Here is a 24,030-nt window from a genome sequence, read left to right as displayed (position 1 = left end):
AGGCTAAAGTCTGGGATTGTGATGCCTCCAGCTTTGGTCTTCTTCAAAATCACTTTGGCTATTCGGGGCCTTTTGTGGTTCCATATGAATTTTAGGATTGCTTGCTCTAGTTTCGAGAAGAATGCTGGTGCAATTTTGATTGGGATTGCATTGAATGTGTAGATAGCTTTGGGTAGTATTGACATTTTGACAACATTTATTCTTCCAATCCATGAGCATGGAATGTTTTTCCATTTCTTTGTATCTTCTTCAATTTCCTTCATAAGCTTTCTATAGTTTTCAGCATACAGATCTTTTACATCTTTGGTTAGATTTATCCCTAGGTATTTTATGCTTCTTGGTGCAATTGTGAATGGGATCAGTTTCTTTATTTTCTGTCTTTCTGTTGCTTCATTGTTAGTGTATAAGAATGCAACTGATTTCTGTACATTGATTTTTGTATCCTGCAACTTTGCTGAATTCATGTATCAGTTCTAGCAGACTTTTGGTGGAGTCTATCGGATTTTCCATGTATAATATCATGTCATCTGCAAAAAGTGAAAGCTTGACTTCATCTTTGCCAATTTTGATACCTTTGATTTCCTTTTGTTTCTGATTGCTGATGCTAGAACTTCCAACACTATGTTAAACAACAGCGGTGAGAGTGGACATCCCTGTCGTGTTCCTGATCTCAGGGAAAAAGCTCTCAGTTTTTCCCCTTTGAGGATGATGTTAGCTGTGGGCTTTTCATAAATGGCTTTTATGATCTTTAAGTATGTTCCTTCTATCCCGACTTTCTGAAGGGTTTTTATTAAGAAAGGGTGCTGAATTTTGTCAAAGGCCTTTTCTGCATCAATTGACAGGGTCATATGGTTCTTATCTTTTCTTTTATTAATGTGATGTATCACATTGATTGATTTGCGAATGTTGAACCAGCCCTGCCTCCCAGGAATGAATCCCACTTGATCATGGTGAATAATTCTTTTAATATGCTGTTGAATTCGATTTGCTAGTATCTTATTGAGAATTTTTGATTCCATATTCATCAGGGATATTGGCCTGTAGTTCTCTTTGTTTACTGGGTCTCTGTCTGGTTTAGGAATCAAAGTAATACTGGCTTCATAGAATGAGTCTGGAAGTTTTCCTTCCCTTTTTATTTTTTAGAATAGCTTGAGAAAGATAGGTATTATCTCTGCTTTAAACGTCTGGTAGAACTCCCCTGGGAAGCCATCTGGTCCTGGACTCTTATTCGTTGGGAGATTTTTGATAACTTATTCAGTTTCCTTGCTGGTTATGGGTCTGTTCATGCTTTCTATTTCCTCCTGATTGAGTTTTGGAAGCATGTGGGTGTTTAGGAATTTATCCATTTCTTCCAGGTTGTCCAGTTTGTTGACATAATTTTGCATAGTATTCCCTAATAATTGCTTGTATCTCTAGGGATTTGTTGTAATAATTCCATTTTCATTCATGATTTTATCTATTTGGGTCATCTCCCTTTTCTTCTTGAGAAGCCTGGCTAGAGGTTTATCAATCTTGTTTATTTTTTCAAAAAACCAACTCTTGGTTTCATTGATCTGCTCTACAGTGTTTTTACATTCTATATTGTTTATTTCTGCTCTGATCTTTATTATTTCTCTTTTTCTGCTGGGATTAGGGTGTCTTTGCTGTTCTGCTTCTATTTCCTTTAGGTGTGCTGTTAGATTTTGTACTTGGGATTTTTCTTGTTTCTTGATAGGCCTGGATTGCAATGTATTTTCCTCTCAGGACTGCTTTTGCTGCATCCCAAAGCATTTGGATTGTTGTATTTTCATTTTCGTTTGTTTCCATATATTTTTTAATTTCTTCTCTAATTGCCTGGTTGACCCATTCATTCTTTAGTAGGGTGTTCTTTAACCTCCATGCTTTTGGAGGTTTTCCAGACTTTTTCCTGTGGTTGATTTCTGGCTTCATAGCATTGTGGTCTGAAAGTATGTATGGTATGATTTCAATTCTTGTATACTTATGAAGGGCTGTTTTGTGACCCAGTATGTGATCTATCTTGCAGAATGTTCCATGTGCACTCGAGAAGAAAGTATATTCTGTTGCTTTGGGATGCAGAGTTCTAAATATATCTGTCAAGTCCATCTGATCCAATGTATCATTCAGGGCCCTTGTTTCTTTATTGACCGTGTGTCTAGATGATCTATCCATTTCTGTAAGTGGGTGTTAAAGTCCCCTACAATTACCACATTCTTATCAATAAGGTTGCTTATGTTTATGAGTAATTGTTTTATATATTTGGGGGCTCCCATATTTGGCACATAGACATTTATAATTGTTAGCTCTTCCTGATGGATAGACCCTGTAATTATTATATAATGCCCTTCTTCATCTCTTGTTACAGCCTTTAATTTAAAGTCTAGTTTGTCTGATATAAGTATGGCTACTCCAGCTTTCTTTTGACTTCCAGTGGCATGATAAATAGTTCTCCATCCCCTCACTCTCAATCTGAAGGTGTCCTCAGATCTCAAATGAGTCTCTTGTAGACAGCAAATAGGTGGGTCTTGTTTTTTTATCCATTCTGATACCCTATGTCTTTTGGTTGGCGCATTTAGTCCATTCACATTCAGTGTTATTATAGAAAGATATGGGTTTAGCGTCATTGTGATGTCCGTAGGTTTCATGCTTGTAGCGATGTCTTTGGTACTTTGTCTCACAGGATCCCCCTTAGGATCTCTTGTAGGGCTGGTTTAGTGGTGACGAATTCCTTCAGTTTTTGTTTGTTTGGGAAGACCTTTATCTCTCCTTCTATTCTAAATGACAGACTTGCTGGATAAAGGATTCTTGGCTGCAGATTTTTTCTGTTCATCACATTGAAGATCTCCTGCCATGCCTTTCTGGCCTGCCTAGTTTCAGAAGAGAGATCAGTCACGAGTCTTATAGGTCTTCCTTTATATGTTAGGGCACGTTTATCCCTCGCTGCTTCCAGAATTTTCTCTTTATCCTTGTATTTTGCCAGTTTCGCTATGATATGTCGTGCAGAAGATCGATTCAAGTTACGTCTGAAGGGAGTTCTCTGTGCCTCTTAGCCTTTTTCCTTCCCCAGTTCAGGGAAGTTCTCAGCTATTATTTCTTCAAGTACACCTTCAGCACCTTTCCCTCTCTCTTCCTCCTCTGGAATACCAATTATGCGTATATTATTTCTCTTTCGTGCATCACTTAGTTCTCTAATTTTCCCCTCATACTCCTGGATTTTTTTATCTCTCTTTTTCTCAGCTTCCTCTTTTTCCTTAATTTTATCTTCTAGTTCACCTATTCTCTCCTCTACCTCTTCAATCTGAGCCCTGGGCGTTTCCATTTTATTTTGCAGCTCGTTTATTGCATTTTTTAGCTCCTCCTGACTAGTCCTTAGTCCCTTGATCTCTGTAGCAATAGATTCTCTGCTGTCCTCTATACTGTTTTCAAGCTCAACGATTAATTTTATGACTATTATTCTAAATTCACTTTCTGTTATATTGTTTAAATTCTTTTTGATCAGTTCGTTAGCTGTTGTTATTTCCTGGAGATTCTTCTGAGGGGAATTCTTCCATTTGGTCATTTTGGATAGTCCCTGGAGTGGTGCAGACCTGCAGGGTACTTCCCCTGTGCTGTCTTGAATAACTCGCATTGGCGGGCGGGGCCGCAGTCAGACCTGATGTCTGCCCCCAGCCCACTCCTGGGGCCACAGTCCCACTGGTGTGTACCTTCTCTTCCCCTCTCCTAGGGGCAGGATTCACTGTGGGGTGGCGTGGCCCATCTGGGCTACTTGCACACTGCCAGGCTTGTGGTGCTGGGGATCTGGCGTATTAGCTGGGGTGGTTAGGCAAGGTGCATGGGGGCAGGAGGGGCAGGCTTAGCTAGCTTCTCCTTCGGTGATCTGCTTCGGGAGGGACCCTGTGGCAGCGGGAGGGAGTCAGACCTGCCGCTGGAGGAATGGATCCACAGAAGCACACCTGGGTGTTTGCACGGTGCCAGCAAATTCCCTGGCAGGAACTGGTTCCCTTTGGGATTTTGGCTGGGGGATGGATGAGGGAGAGGGCGCTTGCGAGTGCCTTTGTTCCTTGCCAAACTGAGCTCTGTAGTCCTGGGGCTCAGCAACTCTCCCTCCCGTTGTCCTCCAGCCCTCTCGTTCTCCGAGCAGAGCTGTTAGCTTATAACCTTCCAGATGTCAAGTCCCGCTTGCTGTGGGAACACACTCTGTCCGGCCCCTCCGCTTTTGCAAGCCAGACTTGGGGGCTCTGCTTACCCGGGGGCCGCCCCTCCACCCTGGCTCCCACCCGCCAGTCCGTGTATTGCGCACTGCCTCGCCGCCCTTCCTACCCTCTTCCATGGGCCTCTCGTCTGTGCTTGGCTCCGGAGACTCCGTTCTCCTCGTCTTCTGGCGGTTTTCTGGGTTATTTAGGCAGGTGTGGGTGGAATCTAAGTGACCAGCAGGACGCGGTGAGCCTAGTGTCCTCCTATGCCACCATCTTCCCTCTGATCCTGGTGACACTTGTTTGATATCCCTCTAAGAAACATGTTTATTTTTTATATAGAATTTACTTACAGTGTTTTGTTTAACGTTTTTTAAAAAATTTTTTATCTATTTGTACCAGTTCAATGTATCAGTTGTGGATGTTGAAACTAACACGTAACTGTATCCCACACTTTATCAACATATGGCTTTACAGAAGCTGTGTGCTACCAGATGGAAAATTGCATGTTACAGACATGGTAATTAGGTCTGAACATTCTGATAAGGCAGACATTTTCTATAAGCAAAATTACTCATTGGCAGTCTCTTAAATAAGCCATAGAGGGCATTTGGGGCCATCTACCAATAAATTTTTCCCGCCTGTTTTTTTTGCCAGTAATAGAACAGATCACAACTGCTTGGTTGAGCCCACAAGGAAGTAGCTTGTATTTAGGAGGCGTGTGAAAAATAATTTCCACTGTCTTTAAACACAGACATCACACTCAGGAGAGTGAGAATGTCACATGATGAGAGACTCAAGGTACTGGATTGAACTAAGACAAAGCAATGTTAACATCTCCCATCTCATTTCCATTCCATGGCATGTTCTCATTGAATAAAATAATCCACCACTTTAAGGACATTTCTATTACTATGCGATTCCAGTTGTCTTCTTCCTTTTCTCCCTTTATTGCTTCTATCCTTCCTTTTCTTCTACCTTTCTTGTTTCTAGGTACATATCCTTTCTAGGTACATGTAAATTAAGTTTATAACTTATGTGGTGTTAAACTAAGCTTTTCTTCTTCTTTTTTATCTATGGCACGTACAAACCAACTTTTCATTAACTCTTCTTTTTATCTCTTCTACCTGGTACTTAACGTTGAATTCCTACAACATTGCCACGTGGTAAAATAGTTTCCCATTATCTAAAAGCTGCTTTCTAGAGCAACAAATTAATTTTTCTCCAATCAGCAGTTAACTTCAATTTTAGTGAACTAAAAAAGAACACATGGCTCATGTATCAGTATTTTCCCTCAGGGCTACTTCCTTTCCAACCAACACTCCCCACAATGGGCAAAGAGGCAGCTGGGATATAAACATTAAGGGATACAAAGAATGGTGAGAGACAATTAAAAACATTAGTTGCACAAACCATATCTTTAGTCAGGTCTGTGACGATTTCACAGAAGCTCCCTTATTGTTTCTCTCTCCACTAATTCCACTTCAAAGCTGTTTCAGCACATTTCGAAGCCTATGAGCTGACAGGAGATGATGAGACACAGGAGATACTCCCTTTTCCAGTTTTTGAAGCAGAAAGTTCAAAACTTGTTTGCTTGAGTTTTCTAGTGACAACAACCAGAAAAGGTTACCAAAATAGGTATTTGGGTATTTCATGGACAATTACTCAGGTTCCTAAGACTCTTGTGAAAAATCCAATTTTCATTAGCTCAGTAGCTTTCATGTCTGGGAAAGTATTTTTTCTCCATGTGAGAAGAAACAGAGTACATACATGGACCATCACTTCTACTTTGAAATGGGCTGATAAATTTGTCCAAACCGGAATGTGGAGGAAGGGCAAATCTATATTTCTTTAATTAGAATGGAGAGAGGTCCAGGTATGTTATGGTTCTATGCCTGTGGAGAATCTTCTTATGTCAGTAATTTCAATTTAGACTGCCCACTTGCCTTCTGTCTCCTCCAACAGATGTTTTAGTGTGCCTATATGATCAAAAAACTATGAGATTTTCTTTTAGTTTTGTTATTATGTCCATCTCTTGATCTTGAATTTGCTTAAGTTGCCTCTTGCTCATTCAGTATAAACCGTCTAATTTATCCACATTCAGAATTTATTTCCTCTCTTCTTTCATGTTTTTGTCAGCTACACTGACTTGCTGACTTGCAAAGTTAGTCAGTTTTTTTTTTACAACTCATTCCACATTGTTCCTCAAGGGCTCAATGCCAAATGCTAGAATTTTCATGTGAGGGGAGCAGCTTTCTTCACAGGATATATGCGGTGCTTCTGGTGTTTGGTAGAGAAAATGCACCATATGCATCCAGCATCTAGGTGGTTCTCACAGAAAAGACTCAAAAGCTGATTGTACTTCTCAACCATAGTATGTCCTCTTGATCCCTCTGTTCAACAAAGTACCTTATCGATTTAAGTCAAATTCCTGAACTGGGATTTGCTCCTGAAGTACTTGTCTGGACAGAAAAATGGCAGACAGGGCCTGGAAAGATATTATATATCTCCTTTCAGAAAATACTGATACAGGAGTGCCAGAAGTTGTGCCCACAGTTCCTGGTCACTGGATCTTCAAGTAATCCAGCCAGATGGGGCAGCTGGACTCCTACTGGAGGTGTGCCAGCACTGTCACAAATGCCACTGAGCCATGAACAAAAAGGTAGTGTGTGATGTGATGCTGTCTTCATCAAGGCCTGCCTCTCTGGAGCTCCAGACCCACTGAGAAGTGTACCCTCAAACCCCAGAGAGTGACTCACTTCAGGCTTCACCGGCCTCGCAAGCTGGTGGCAGGCACTACAAGTCCTCTAAGTTCTGGAGGTAGCTGCCAAGAAGGATCCACAGCTTGCTGGTCCATTAGGGACCACTCATCCAAAGTTAAGTTCTGTGGCTTTCTTCTAGAAAGTAGCTCCACTCCAAGCAAGTGAGCAATAATTTCTTTACAAGGGAGACATGTAGATTATATAATACCTTCACCAATGACTAACTGATGACCTGGGGCAGGTGGCTCAGAGACTGAGGCCTGAGACCATGGAGGAGCCTCTAGCTGCAAGTGGCACAGGACACAGAACTCAGCACACTCCTGAGTACCCAAATCCTGCATCAAAGGTGATTAGTATTTCCCCAGAAGTGGCTACTGTAATTTTTTGAAGATCATCATAAGCACACCCATGCATGCATAATCTAATAGAAGCCAGGTATGCCAGCTAGAACTGGAAATGCATCCACCCACAGCCTAAAGAGAGAAGCCTTCCTCCACTGCTTTCACCCTGGAGCCACTTCAGTCTCTTTCTAAAAATAAACCAAATTAATTGAATTAAACATTGCACGTCAATCCTCCACACCAGTGATTTTCCAAATGCGGTCACTGGTCCAGCAACAATTTCTGGGGTCACATCACAGACCTTTTGAGTCAGAAATTCTGGCAGCAGAACTCAGCAATCTCTACTTTTGCAATCCCTCCAGGTGTTTCTGAGGCACCCGAATTTTGGCAGTCACTGCTCCTAAGAAAACCTTGCAGTGGCTTCCTCAGAGATAAGGCCAAAGTCCTTGTGATGGTCACAGACCTAACAATCTTTCTCCTCCAGTACCTTTCTCCTGCTCGTTAACCCTTTCAGACATATTGGTCTCCTGGATGTTCCTTGAATAAATTTTATTTTCTAACATCTCCTGACATTGTGCTTTATCTTTCTTTTGTGTAATATCTTCTCCTAGTGATCCATGTGCTTCAATTCCTCCTTCTTCACTGGACTGTCACTCTTCCAGTGAGATCTTTCGATCCCTTGCCTAAATTTACACCCTTCCACTGAGACTCTGACCACTAATACTTATTCCTCACATTAGAGCTTATTAGTGATTTTCTCTTGTAAGTCTCCCCATTTACCCAGTTTAACAAATTTGTCCTAATCACAAAGAGATAGATATGTCCATTTATTTACTCTTTCTCAGTTTGGATTCAAATTATTTCGTAGATTAATGTTTGCAAGTTTAATATCGGCACTCTTATTTTCAGTGATTCTGGCATACATGCGATCTTCCTTTCCTGTTTTTTGTTTGTTTCCTTTTCTTAAGCCTTATCAAAGAAATTTCAGAGCAAAGCTTCTCTTTAATAAGTAGATTTTCCCAAAGATCTTTTTTTTTTTCCTCCTTAATTTAATTCCTGAGATAAATGAAGGGAACGATGAATAAAGGGATGGATGGTCGGTTGTATGTGGGACAATAATATTGTCTTTACAAATGGTAAATCAAATAAAGGTACAATGGCACATGTCAGATAGCCATGGCAAGTATATTGTTTCAAAATGTTTAGGTGTTAAAATATTTTATTAGTAAGTATAGGGAATGAGAAAGCCCTTTATTTGTTAAAAATTAAAATAGCCTTTTATTTGTTCATTTATTGAGAAAATGCTTTGGGTTACAAAGCATTTTAACTGTAAATGATTTTCTTTAATTGAAATGTTAAATGGAAAAAAAGAACATGTGTTTTATATAGCTCTGAAGGCATGAGATTTCAGTTATATAAACAAAGATTGAAATAAATACCATATTAAAAATGTGTCAGTTTTATTTATTTATCAGAATTACTTGGTACCTTTTCTTTTGTAACTTCAATATATATATATTCAATATTCAATGAATAATATATATATGTGTGTGTGTATATATATATATATATATATATACACACATACACACACACACACACACACACACACACAGTATAGTTTATATTCTAGTCTCAGGGTCAGCTTTTCTCTGAGGGCACCATAGAATTTCTAGAAGTGTTGCTATTAGTCTCTATTACCAGTTTCCTTTTTTTTTTTTTTTTATTACCTCTGTATATCTTATCTGTCTGCAGTTCTCTACTTTACTTAAAGTGAACCTTGCTGTTTTATCAACTCTGGGTATATCTGGGAATATATCTGAGTATATTGGAAGAAAAAAAAAGATGAACTCAAAATATGGAATATAGCAATTTTCTCCCCTTCCCTGAATTTTACTCAGAATGCTGTCATTTATAATCCAGATAATCATGATATTTCCCATGTGGCTAATGCTCTTATCACTGCAAAAATATTCATCCATAAGAATTTTATTCAATAGACAACAGTTTTTACAGAAAAAACACCTAAATGGTCTCATATTCCATTTATTTGTCAAAAATGTATTTGTGTCTGGGAACCTACTATTCTCTCCTACTACTTGAATAATTATATGCTGAACTTTCCCTTAAATAATTAGGTGCTAAACTTGATGTGTTTATGACTCAAACTTTCTGACAACAGAATTTTTATCAACAACAAAAAATTGACAGATGATATATCTATTTTTAAATACATATACTCAATTCTTACTACAATTAATGGTGGTTGTAATAAATAGGCTGACTGTAACTTCTTTGTCCAAACAGTATTTAAAATTTGGTGTACATTTTGTTTTTGTTTAGAATTGTTTTAAAATATAACCAGATTATTTTTTCTGACAATAGAATTATTATCCTACCTATAGTTATAATTGCCAGACCTAAATAATTCATTATACATTTTTTCAAGTGTTTTGTATGTAGTGACTTTAGAGAAATAAAGACTGAGGATTGCATGAAAGAGAAAAACAATGAAGTGATATAAAGTAAAATGACTGTGGGCACACATGAACTGCTAAGTAAGGACGGCTATCACTTTCTGAGGGATAATGGCCAGTATATGAGGAGTGTGATAAACATATTGGAATATACAAAATTTAAAGAGAGGAAGACTGCATATGGGACATTTTAATTTTGGTGTTCAAAGAAGGCTCTGTGAAGAGGTAACATGGGACAATAAGGGGATAAGAGCATATGACACCTGACTCCAATGCCATGAAAGGTCAGTCAGATTTCTGGGGAGAGATTTAAAACAGAGAAAGGAGTCTGTGTAAAGGCCTATGCTGGGGAGATGCTAATTATACATGATACTGATTTTATTTTTTGAGCATGAGAAGATGAATAATTTATTCTAACTTCCTTTCTTATACTTTTCTTTTTGTCATTGTTTTGACATTGAAGACTTATTTATTTCATTCTTACCTAATAACAAACATTTGAAGGTATTAGTTTTGTGTGTGAGCATGGACTTAACTGGTCACGTGCTTTTGTTATTCAATGATTTTAAAAATTGCTTCTCATCTGTTAATGGGAGATAATGGCATGCATCTTCTAGGATTGTTGTAAGGATTAAGTGAGTTAATGTTTATAAAGGGCTAAGAAGAGGGACAGAAATATAATAATTGCTTAACATGTATTAACTATTTCTTCCTCTTTATCTTTCTCATTATTATTAATATCTGTGTTTTTGTGCATTATTTGTGCATAATTGTACATTATTTGATTTTGTCTAATGCAATTTATCGACTTATGATTTATGAAATCTAGATAGCATTTTTACTCCACTATAATATCTATAAAATATTAAAACAAATATTTCTTTCTACCTGCACTTCACTTATTCTATATTATTTCTTATTATTACCTCCACCATCCATTTTAACTTTATATGTGTTTATAAAAATTGTATTCTGTTATGTAATGGAAGCCATTTAGCATTCTCTCTATAGCTGAATGATTTACTATTTTTATTAGTTCATATAAAAATTATTCCCAAACTTAGTTACTCAATGCAGCAAACATTTGCTATCTCTGTTCTGGGGGTCAGAATTCCAAGTGTCATTTAGCTGAGTGCATCTTGCCTCTCGTTTATGCTCTCTCATGAGGTTACATTCAAGATGTCGATGGGTATAGGCTCATCCCAAAGCAGGATTCACTTCCTCACAGTTTGTTGGACTGAGGTCCTTGGGTTCTTATGGACTCAGCACCCTCTCATGCAGGCATCTCCTCAGGGCAGCTCACATTCTAAGAGATGGTTACTTCAGAACAAGCAAAGGAGAAAGAGAAGACCCAAGATGAAAGCCACTGTCCTTTGACAACCTAATCTAGGAGTTGATTTCCTCCATATTCTATTTCTGGGAAGGAAGTTACCAAGTCCAGCCCACATTTAGTGGAAGGAATTACACAAGGGAATGGATTCCAGGAGGCAAGGACGTTTGACGGAACTCTTACAGACTGCCTGCTACAAATAGATTTAGTGCTCATCTTTAGCCTAATCTTTTATATCCACAACTTCACATTATTTATATGGACACATATTGTATTTGTTCCAGGTTCTCACCATTTCATAGATTCTCTGGTTCTAAAACTTGTGATTTGAGTTTTATATTTTAGAATTTGTGCTTTATGATTTATATTTTGCCTCCCCTCCCCCAAATAAAAGGATCATAGGTCTTACAATTCTGGAATCTTTGCCCTTTTGAGATGCCTGTCTGTTGCTTTTACTTAAGCAACTATTACCCAGGCGTAAAATTATTGGCTTGTACTTTCCTTCCATTAGAACTCTGGAGATGTTATATCACTGTTTTACGGAGCTTTGTGTTGAGGAAAATACTACCTCAATTCAGCCTCATTTTCTCACTGTAGATGATTTTCCTTATAGACTTAAACCAATTCTATGGTAAAGAAGTAGAAAGGCAACAATGATATGAGGCAGCTAAAAATTTCAAGTTGCTTAGCATATTTCCTACCAGTTCTTCACAAATCAGTTGTCACTTTTACCTTGAGAGCATATTAATGATACCTAACAGGGACTTAGTGATTATTAAGACACAGACATTGAGTCAGTAACTCTGCTACATTATTTTCATTACCATAAAAATGTTTTGTGACAGATACTATTTTGCCCCAATTTTATAATTGGTATAAGAGGTTTGCAATCACTTATGCAGATAGCTTGAGCTAGATATGCTTCAGTAACCAAAATATTTCATAGAGGTGATATGATACATCTACTGTATTTTTGTCATAATTCCAGGAGTATCTACAGCATTATGTCTAATTGGACACAATGATATTAAAATATCTGCCGTAAAACATTTGGATATACATAGCAATTGGAGTTAATAGAGATTCTGTGTGTCTTCAAGATAATCAGATTACATTTTACCACCAAGTAAGTTTACAAAAAACCTACAAAAATGTTCAGTTGTCAGAGCTTTTGAATTTTGGAATTGCAGACAAGGGGATGTTGACAGATGAATTTATAGAGATATTATGCCCAAATGCCACCAATTGGCAAGTGGTTTCCTGAAATTTCAAGCCAGGTGACCAAATTCTAAGATAATATTCTTAAGTGCTACATGTCAGTGCCTTAAAGATGACCCTCAGTTTGGGGATTCTTCTTCCTTTTAGGATTCCTGCCACCTGTGGTCACATATTGATTCTGATACTAAATGTTTGTGACTTTGATCAATTGCTAACCCTTTTGATGTTTAGGGCTTTTTTTTTTTTTTCATTTGGCAAATGTGAATACTAATAAATCTTGCAGATGACTTTCATGACATTAAATATGATAATCCATAAAAATTACTTGAATTTCTGCTATAAGTTTAGTGTTTACTAACAAACACTTTTTATGAATTGTGATTTTTAATTCTCTATATTTTTTCTAGTAAGTAGATTTTGTTAGTGTAGCTAGAACTCTTCCCTTTTATCATATATATATATATATATGCTTAGAAGAATGAACAAATTTAAGGGTGCCTGGGTGACTCAGTTGGTTGAGCATCTGACTTCAGCCAGGTCATGATATCTCAGTTTGCGGGTTTGAACCCCATGTCGGGCTCTGTGCTGACAGCTCAGAGCCTGGAGCCTGCTTCATCAGATTCCATGTCTCCCTTTCTCTCTGCCCCTCCCCAACTTGTGCTTTGTCTGTCTGTCTCTCTCTCAAAAATAAATAAAAGCATTTTTTAAAATTAAAAAAGAAGGAACAAATCTAGTGTGTCATATAAAAAAAGTTTTCTATAAATACTGTATAGCCAAAGGGTTAAAATGTAGATATATAGACATAGAATCATATATATATATATATATATATATATATATATATATATATATATGAAAAAGACAAGTCTTTAAGCTTTGAAACATCCAGAAAAATAACCAGAAAATCAATTCAAAATGTTCCATTACTAAAAGGAATCAAAGGAAACATATAGCATATACTACATACTACTGGACAAGAATAATAAGGTCTTCCTGGCATGGGGTAGATACTTTCATGTGACTGATTAATCTGGCAGTTTTGAGTTCCAATCTGTGGGAAGATGCCCATTGTCTTCTTAATAGTTGAAAATTAATTCCATGCTGGAGCTCACCACTACCCACTCTCCTAGAATATTCCTTATCAATGTGAGCTCAGGGACCACTTTGTCAGGCTGCATGGGGCAAAAGTAATTACAAAAATGAGTTAAGACTTTATCTACATTTACAATTTCTCAAATCTGTAAACTGGTAACTAGACCATGGAATCCTGTGTAGACATAATCATTGAATCTGGATATTGGCAGCTTTGTATTATTAGCCATACATCCACTGCTCTGACCATCCCCAAACTGCTGATTAATGATTTCTTCTTAAATGCTGAAATTGAAAACATATGGTCTGGATGAATGAGATTAGGGCAATCTCTTTGCTGCTGGGCCATCGCTGTATGGAGAGATCTTTGAAGGGTAGTTTGTAAGCTATTTTATTTGTTTGTGGGGTGGGGAATGAATGCACAGTGAAAGACGCAAAGCTTATTTTTCACTCACCGCCCGACCCCAGGCCCGGCTCACTGGCATTGCAAACAATAACTCCAGCTTGACAAAAAAGAATTAGCTTTTGCGGTCCAAACAGAAAATAATTATTTTAGTTTGAGCCATTTGATGATTTGTTACAACACACACACACACCCTACAATGTTTTTATTGAGTGCTAGGCTCTGGGCTCTGCTCTTTGCTTCCTGTGCTTTACAGTAGAACAACTTATATTGAAGAATATTTGTGATGACCACAGTGGCAACTACTACACTCCATTATCCTGCTATATTCAACCAAGTCTCGCAAAGCTTTTATTTCAGGAGGCAAATGGTCTGAATCCCAAGATATCCTTAAACCAGATGCTTCATTACTGCCAACTTTATTACTTGCGAACTTCATGGCTAAGATAAAACCACATACAATGACTTCTACTACCAATGGATTCAGCTAACACCCCGTATTAAAACAAGTCATGTACTATTTCCAATTCCTAGTTAGTTTTAATAATAATCAGGATGGGGCACCTGGGTGGCTGAGTAGGTTAAGCATCCAGCTCTTGACTTCAGCTCAGGTCACGATCTCATTGTTCGTGGGTTCAAGACCCATGTCAGGATACACACTGAGTGTGGAGTCTGCTTGGGATTTGCTCTCTCTTTCTCTCTGTCCCTCCTTATTCACTCACACTCTCTTTCTCTCAAAACAAATAAATAAACTTTTTTGAAATAAAATGTGTGTAAATACATAAATATGAGAGTGGAAACTATTTTTAAATTAGTTCTAAAATTAAAACGTTCATTTTACAATAATCTTTATATTCTTGTATTATCTGTTTCCTTAAATTCAAATACATTTAAAATAAGAGAATATAATTTGATCACTATATTCCTGCTAGAGAAAATTGTTATATTCAGATTTTCTCACATTTGATATGAGGTTTTGTAGAAAACATACATTTTACTGACCTTTCTTTATGAACTATGACCTTCTCTATTCAACTATGACCTTTCTCACTCCTTTCCACTTTCCTTGAGAGGATTACTTTTTGAAAGCTTGTATATACCCTTTTCATGCATGGTTCTATAGTTTGACTACACACATACAAATATATCACAGCATCATTTATAGACACAAATTTTGAAAATAACCTAAATGACTGTCAAATGGCAATGGATATCCAAAATTTTAAATATACACACTCAATAATTATAATCATACGTATTTATTATTAACAAATAAATTTATTTATTAATAAAGATATTAATTACATTGTGATGATATTAAAGATGAATAATTATGATTATAGGTAGTTATCTACTATAAAGATGATATAGGGGCGCCTGGGTGGCGCAGTCGGTTAAGCGTCCGACTTCAGCCAGGTCACGATCTCGCGGTCCGTGAGTTCGAGCCCCGCGTCAGGCTCTGGGCTGATGGCTCGGAGCCTGGAGCCTGTTTCCGATTCTGTGTCTCCCTCTCTCTCTGCCCCTCCCCCGTTCACGCTCTGTCTCTCTCTGTCCCAAAAATAAATAAAAAAACGTTGAAAAAAAAAAAAATTAAAAAAAAAAAAGATGATATAGTAGTATATTATATAATATAGTATAATTATAGTGTAACATGTAATTTAATTATATGGTAATATAAAATTAATGTGATTATAGATAATTAACAATTATTTATAATTCACATAATTTAATTATTAATGTTGATATTAATATTGTTGGCTACTGTATTAATAAACATGTTTACATATATTGAAATATATATCTCATTTTAAATGTTTACAGTAAAGAAAACTTTGCCCTCTTAAAAATTCTTGTTTGCCAGTTATGCTGATAATGCTGTCAGCATTATCAAATTTTGATTAAAGTTTTTTTCAAAACAAAAAAGTTTCCTGTATTGTCCTCAGAAAGTATTCAGAATGACTATTAACTAAAACTGCAGCATTATGTTGCTAACAAAAGAAGTACAATTAGAAAATGCTGACTGTAATACAACTATGCCATAGGGCACAAATTTTGTTTTCTTTCTCCGGTAATGTAAATTATGCTGACAGGGAAGGATGGTTGCAATTTTTGTCAACTGAATTTATTTTTTGCTTAGCAAAGCTAGAAGTCATGTAATAATGTCCATCTGGCTGACCCGAGGGTTAAAGTTTAGGTGTATCTTGCTAAATAAGTTGTCTTCTGCTCAATGCCACCCATAGATTTTACAACTCTCCAGGTTCACATGGAAAATCTCAGAGAAGCATGAAGTAAATATTAAAGAAGATATTTTCAATAAATTTTCTCTTATTTACTGTGCATTTCCCAATTAACTAAAGGAGAAATTTTATAAGACCCATGATGTCAAATTTTAATTAAATAGAAAAGGAACACATTCATATTCACGAGCCTAGGGAAATCTTGAATATTTGTAATCGATGAATTCCTATACCACAGAGAAAATCATGGTGATATACATAGAAAAATAGTTGAGTTGACTGCAGATTTCCAAGTAAATGTCCTTTAAATCTTTGAAAATGAAAAGCTTGTGTTCTCTGTATCAATAATCAGCTGTGATTTTTTATAATGCCCAGTGACTGGTAAGATTATATAGTTATGTATTATTTTATATAAACAAAATGCCATTTGACATTCAGTTTTGCAGCCTCCTACCATTTTCCTTTAATTTCCTCTCAAAAGAGGACTTCACTGGGCTGTTAATTGTGCAGGATTGTCTTTATTTAGGCTAAGATTGGAACATGACCAGGCTGGTCAAAATCTAAATTGCAGCCCGACTTTGTCTAAGCAATTGTAATTTTTTGGCCTGGTCTAATCTGATTCTTACATTCCTCTGTCTTTCATGAATATAATCTAGAAGCATGGATAAAAGGAATTTTCCATTTGGAAGCAGAACCATGAAAATCATTTGAGTTATGGTAAACAAGCATTAGTGAAGATGCTGTAAGCTTTGGGTCTTACAATTGTGTTTTCCTTTGACATATATTTAATTTTAGGGTAGGCTTTTTAATTTTCTATATCCTTATAATATTCATTCTTGAAAGCCAGTATATGAAATCAACCCCTTCAATAACTAACATCACCTATTAAAAACCACTTTTGTTTTTATTGTTGGGAAAAAAATGAATTTCACTCAATATATCATAAATGGGTGAAAAATCCGACCCAAGGGTAGGTCTACCCTTTGTACAAAAGAGAGAAGTCTGCAAAGTTGGTTTATTGTGTCCTCTACTAGATATTTTTCTTTTTCGTTTTTTTTTTTCCTATAAGAAAACTTGACATCCTGTCTGAAATCCATGCTAAAATGTTTGGTCTTAAATAGTCTCCTATTTTGGAATATTAAATAGAAAGTATTAAATATAAAATTTCCCATGTCAAACATGTGCATGAAGAGAAATTTTGTGCTTGAATATAAAAATGAAAATTCTTGAAACTACTCTGGAATCAACATGTAAAAGCTTTAAACTCATACTACACAATGACACTTTATGCTGGAATACTTACTCTAGAAATATATATATATATATATATATATATATATATATCTACTTCATAATGAAAATGAATACATGGAAGCAAGTGAGATTTTGAAATGAAATATTCTTAGATCATGCTTTCCCTTAAGGAGTTCTCATTGCTTTCATGACATAAATCCCAAAGTAAAGGATTATTTAGTTTGCTGTCTCATTAATAATTATTAAGCCCCGTGTGACAGCAAGTGTCTCTATTATATAGAAAAATAAAGAAAAATACTTGGAAAAACTGCATCACAGCATAACACATTGTGACAATCATTTCTAATTGCCTACCAATGTTTTCTTTCCTTATTTGGAAGGAATCTGGGTATTTTACTTGGGCATTATATAAGCCAGAATAAAGCACATAATTAATTATTAATATCCCTTTCAGCTGTATCTGACCAGGTAACCAATTCTGGCCAATGATATGTAAGATTAAATGTTTTATGGGATTTCAATAATGTCTCATTAAAAAATGGAAAAGCTTTCCCTTCTGCCTTTCCTCCCTTGTCTGATGAATTGATTTAAGAAAGCCAACTGCATCAGAAAATAGATAATAGAAAGAGCTCAAGTTAACGCTAAAAATATGAGGCCATAAACACCATTCCTAGAAGCCTTGATCAAGAATTAAGTTTTGTATAAAGGAGTAAAAGTCTATCATGTTTAAGCCATTGTACTTTCCTAGTTGCTACAAGTAGAATGCAAGTCTTAGTTGGCACAGAATTGGGGACCTAGAGGTTGGGTTCCAAAAGTGACAGAATGTTAAAGGTGATTTGTTCTGGTGAAGGAGACGGATACATATGTATTGAAAACCCAGAATTTGCAGGTTGAAAACCTAGTAGTCCTTCTAATGTGGTTGTATAATTCCAGTTATAATGTAAAGAAGTCACCAGGATATTGAATATAGCATAGGGAATATAGTCAATGATATTGTAATAACTTTGTACAGTCTCAGATGTTAACTACACCGTCATGGTGAGCATTCTGTAATATATATGTGTCAAATCACTACGTTGTACACCTGAAACTAATGTAATATTGTATATCAGCTATACTTCAATTAAAAGAAAATTAGCTAAATCCTTACCTGTTTATTCTTGCCAATCAAATAAATTACTGGCTGGAGAAATAGCATTAAAAATTATAATGAGATATTTAGACTATTAGTACTTAGTTGTTCCTTATTATTTTTTTTTAATTTATGTGTCTTTCTTCCTTCTGGACTCTCACATGGGCATAGGGGGTGAATTCACCTTTTTGCTTATTTTCTAAAACCTTGTGAGAGATAAGGAAATACCACATAATTAAGGGAACTTCTCTCAGTTTATGGCTTACAATGTAGGCTGACCCTGATTTGGAATCTTGCAGGGCTGAGAAAGCCAAATGCTTCTGCACTTAATATCAATTAGTTAAAAATGGTGACTGTGAAATGGCACGCAAAGAAGTAATTAAGATTGTGTCCCACTATATGAAATCAAGGAATCTTCTGAAAAAGTCAATTAAAGATATGATCTATTGTAGGTTGATTACAGGTGATATATGCTAGATACAGCAAACATAAAACCCATTATTATGTATTTATGAAATAGTTTTAGCAAATATTGATGATTATTAACTAAATACACCATTTCATTTTGGAATGCAAAATGGTTGTATTTGAACTCTGTCATTCTTTCAATATTTAATGCCTATAATTCTTCCATAAAGATAAATGATGCTAATCAACTACTTGGTTACCCCAAGTGCAGTCAGTAGAGGAAAAATAGAATAAATGATTTCTATTATATATTTTTTAAATAAGTTTTAAATCATGTGTTAGTGTGTATATAATTTACATTTTTATATATCTTCATGAGATCAAAGAGTTTTATATATATGATGAGCTCCATTTTATTACAGAATTAAGCAATTTTACTGAAAAATAGTTACAACTATTCAATTAGTCATCACTATCTTAGACTATTGGTAGTCTTAGACAGGTGGTCAAGTAGCCCCGAATTTTATTGTAAATATACAGAATAGGAGAAAACAATCTGGCACCAACTCTTAGCTGGATGTAGTGTTCTGTATCCCAAGAATCCCACAGAATTAAAAAGATAACAACATTGTCCATTTTGGATTGGATAACAGGAAGGGTAGAAAAGTTTATACAGAGAAAGGCAAGTAAAGTGCTCCATCCACTGATCTCTGATCCTGCAAAAACATGTGATAAACCCATAAAATGGTGAAAATAGTAGAACGTGAATTGGTTATCTGATAAGTACAGTCTATTCCTATTGAAAAGCCCCAACACAGAAAATGGTGAATGGAGCCCCTTATGTTGTCCACTCCATGTGACCTTTTGTTTGGGAGGACAGAAGAAAATATAAAAGGTCATGGAAGATCAGGTGTCAAAACCCTCATGCATAAGATTTGATGGATAAAATATACGAGTTTTTTAAAAGAAGAAAAATAGATGAGAAAAAGGTAAAAGAGTAGGAGAACTAACTATACAAAGGAAAAGACTATAAGTCACCTGGATATATTTAGACAATTGACAAAAAATGGGATAAAGAGGGAGGTGATTCATGATATTTCTGTAAAGACTTGGTATATTATTTCTAGGTAGGAAGAGAGAGACCTATTTCAGATTGGGTGGTCATCTTGGCTATGGGGCATTTTGAATTTAACAGTATTAATTCCGGGAGGTACATTTATTTTTTTTTGTTTTTTTTTTGTTTTTTTTTTTTTTTTATTTTTTTTATTTTTTTTATTTTTGGGACAGAGAGAGACATAGCATGAACGGCGGAGGGGCAGAGAGAGAGGGAGACACAGAATCGGAAACAGGCTCCAGGCTCTGAGCCATCAGCCCAGAGCCTGACGCGGGGCTCGAACTCACGGACCGCGAGATCGTGACCTGGCTGAAGTCGGACGCTTAACCGACTGCGCCACCCAGGCGCCCCGGGGAGGTACATTTAAATCCAAAGATGCTGTCTTAGATTTTGAGAAGTAATTTTTAGAGCAAAGTGATAAATTTATTTCATTTCATAAGGAGAAAGAAGAAAAATATAATGGATATGAGGTCAGTGGCTGGAAGCAGCCTGGGAAGAGGTCACTCTGGCATCAATGCAGGAGCATATTTTGAGGTGCAGTGTCTGGAGGTGTTTTGCCAACTACATTCCTTGTAACATTTTTTTTGAAAAAAAATTTTTTTGAAAAATTTCCAGTTTGGAAATTAACTATAATTCTTTTTTTTTCTTTTTCTTTTTTCTTTCTAAAAATATCTCCTTGAAATTGTAGATTTGTTTCAAGTGTTCATAAGTTTTAAAAATTATGTATTGTCCACTATTTTTTAAAAATTACTTTATTGACTCCCAGCGTTTGTTTTTCTCCTCCTCTCCTAGGGCTTGATTAAATCCTGTCAGGAACTATATGTCTCTTAAAAACTATTGTGTATTTTAAATCCATTTTAGTGCATCATTCCAGTTTATCTTGATCTAACTTTCAAGTGTGGTTGTTCTTTTTCTGCTGTCTTCTATTTTCTATAAATCAATTATATTCTTAATTTAATATTGCACTGTTCAGTTCTGAAATTTCCATTGACTTATTTTATGTTTCCCTTGCTAAAATTCTTTTTGTCAATATCCTTGAGTATCTAAATTCTATAATTTTTAACTCTGTGTCTGATGACCCCCATCGCTGCATTTGTTATTGGTATGGATTATTATTTTATTCCTTTCTACTGATTTTTGGTCATTTGGTCCTCTTTCTGGCCATGCTTTCTGTTTTTTAATTAAATTCTCCAAACTCATACGTAAAAGATTGCAGAGTACCTGGATGTTAGTTTCTTTTTTTTTTTTTAATTTTTTTTCAAAGTTTTTTATTTATTTTTGGGACAGAGAGAGACAGAGCATGAACGGGGGAGGGGCAGAGAGAGAGGGAGACACAGAATCGGAAACAGGCTCCAGGCTCCGAGCCATCAGCCCAGAGCCTGACGCGGGCCTCGAACTCACGGACCGCGAGATCGTGACCTGGCTGAAGTCGGACGCTTAACCGACTGCGCCACCCAGGCGCCCCGATGTTAGTTTCTTCCACAGAAGATTTACTCTTTTTCACCATCATGTAGAGGACAGGACAAATGTCCATGATCCAGTTGAATGTGGGACATCCCTGATCTGTGCTTACACCTAAGGCTTCAACCTTTCCTATTTCCTATCTGGAATCCTGGAGTGTTTACAAAGGGCCCTCGTCCTGGGTGGCCCTTGAATTTTGTATTCCCCTCCTCAGAACTGTGTGGCTCTTGCATATCCGCTTAGCTTTTAGGTTCTTTGCAGCTGTTTTAGGCTTTCTTTCTCTGAGTCATCACCTATGCTTGATTAGTGTACAAATTGAAAAAAAAAAGTGTCTTACAGCAATACTGTACTCAGAATGTTTGGGTCATTTCTCTGTGGTTTTCTTTTCTCCTAGGAATCTGCTCTGAATCTTCGTGGTTTGGAAGACATAAATTTTCGGGATTGCTTTCTTAGCCCAGGAAGTGCAGAAATACGGGGTTGCTACCCTCCAGTGGCCTCAGTGTCTTGCACCTAGAATCCTCTAAAAGCTAAAAAGGAAAAAGCAGCAGGGCAGGCAGGGCTCATTGATGCCTCACCCTCCCACTAGGATTTTGACCCTCTAGTTCCAACAGCCTTTGTTGTTTTCTAAATGCCTGCAGTGATGTCTAAATATTTTATTCCTCTCTTGTAGTTCTTTTCAGCTGCAGGTTAGTCTCACACCAGCTACACCCTGCTGTTTTTCTTGTCAACAGCTTTCACACATTAACTTTCATCCACGTTCACACGTGGATGTGCGTGAACAGATGTACACACACACACAATTTATATATGTAGTATTTGTAAATTATATATATGTATGTGTGATTTATAAGTTATATATGCACATACAATTTTGAGAACTGTAGATTCTACTTTTTAATTGTATAATAGAATAACCATCTTTTGGATGTAAATCTGAATCAGGCATTTTGCAACCAATTCTACATGCATCTCTTTCCCAGAGGTTTCGCAATTTAATAAGAATCTAGGTTGTTGGGACATTTTTAAAACCACCATACTGTGCTGTATTAAGATTTGTATTCATATCATCACTGCAAAACAAATAATTTACACATTATTAAAATGTTAACTGGATGTAAAATGCATTTGTAATAATGAATATTTTCAACTTTGATAAATAAACTTTCAAAACCTTCACCTTGATTTCAAAAATCAGATGATGAATTCAGAGCATTAATATCCTCCCTGATTTTCACTCTGATGTCTCTGATAATATTGATATAAAACTGAAATCATTTTACTATTTGTGTAGGTTTTCTGATTATAAATCCAATCCACAAACAGTTATTGCTTCAATCTGCATACATGTGAAAGAAAACTTGGAAAATGAGCTATACGAATGTAGCAGAGCATTTACTGTGTGGTGAAAAGGCACCGTTCACAGAATAAAAAATGCACCTTCTCTGCAACCGTACATGTGAACTCAGCACCTTTGGGCATCTTTTCTTCATATAAATTGTGCTTTTGAGGTAGATGCTGGCATTTCTTAGTTTAGTCATTTGGTTTTCATCTTTCAGGATTACCAGTGCAGCCCCCAGAGTGAATGATAACTTTCTCAAATATTTTGTTTCCATTTACAGATTCATGAAAAATATCGTAAGTGAAAACCTCCACTTCAGTGTTCCGTTAATTTCCATTGTTTCTTTCAGTTTCACTTTTTGAAGTGTTGCTGACAAAACAGTGATTATTACCAAAAACAGCACAATTAAATAAAAGTATTTTGGGGGTGCCTGGGTGGCTCCATCGGTTGAGCTTCCGACTTCGGCTCAGGTCATGATCTCACAGCTCGTGAGTTCGAGCCCCACGTCGGGCTCTGTGCTGACGGCTCAGAGCCTGGAGCCTGCTTCCGCTTCTGTGTCTCCCTCTCTCTCTGCCCCTAACCCACTCGCATTCTGTCTCTGTCTCTCTCGAAAATAAATAAACATTAAAAATTTTCAATACTTTTAAAAAAGTATTTTGATCCCCGTTATGTAAGAAAAGACAAAAACACTCTTGTAAACCATCAGACTATTCTCAATGCGTTCTACATACTGATGCTCCACTTTTGTTTCTCACACAAATTTCTCATGCACAGAGCCTTTCATTTTCCTGGCTTCCCAATGACCCCCAAGGACTAGAGACCTTGCAGCTTTTTTCTTCTGATTGTTCCAGTAGAAACCTGGAACACAAGGTCCAGAGACCTGGACACAATTCTCTGAAGATACAGCGGAATCAAACTTCTAGGTCCCCCATCAACTACTGGGAATAGCCAGCTCTCCCTGCTGGCTTGTGTTTGAGTGCACAGTGTTCGTCAGTGAGCACCCTGCAGTCTGCCCATGCAAAGAGGTGTTATAGAAATGACGCTTCTGGGCAAGGTCAGTAAAGGAAAGGACAGGTGTTTGCTCCTTTGCTTCAAGTTTAATGATGTATTACTGTGGAAGTATTTTTGTCGCATGTGCACCTCATCCACTAATAGATGACACCATATTTAAAACTGCAAGTGTGGGGCGCCTGGGTGGCTTGGTCGGTTAAGCGTCCGACTTCAGCTTAGGTCATGATCTCACGGTCCGTGGGTTCGAGCCCCACATCGGGC

This window comes from Neofelis nebulosa, chromosome 1 (assembly GCF_028018385.1).
Source record: "Neofelis nebulosa isolate mNeoNeb1 chromosome 1, mNeoNeb1.pri, whole genome shotgun sequence".
NCBI lineage: Eukaryota > Metazoa > Chordata > Mammalia > Carnivora > Felidae > Neofelis > Neofelis nebulosa.
This window is presented reverse-complemented; position numbering follows the sequence as displayed.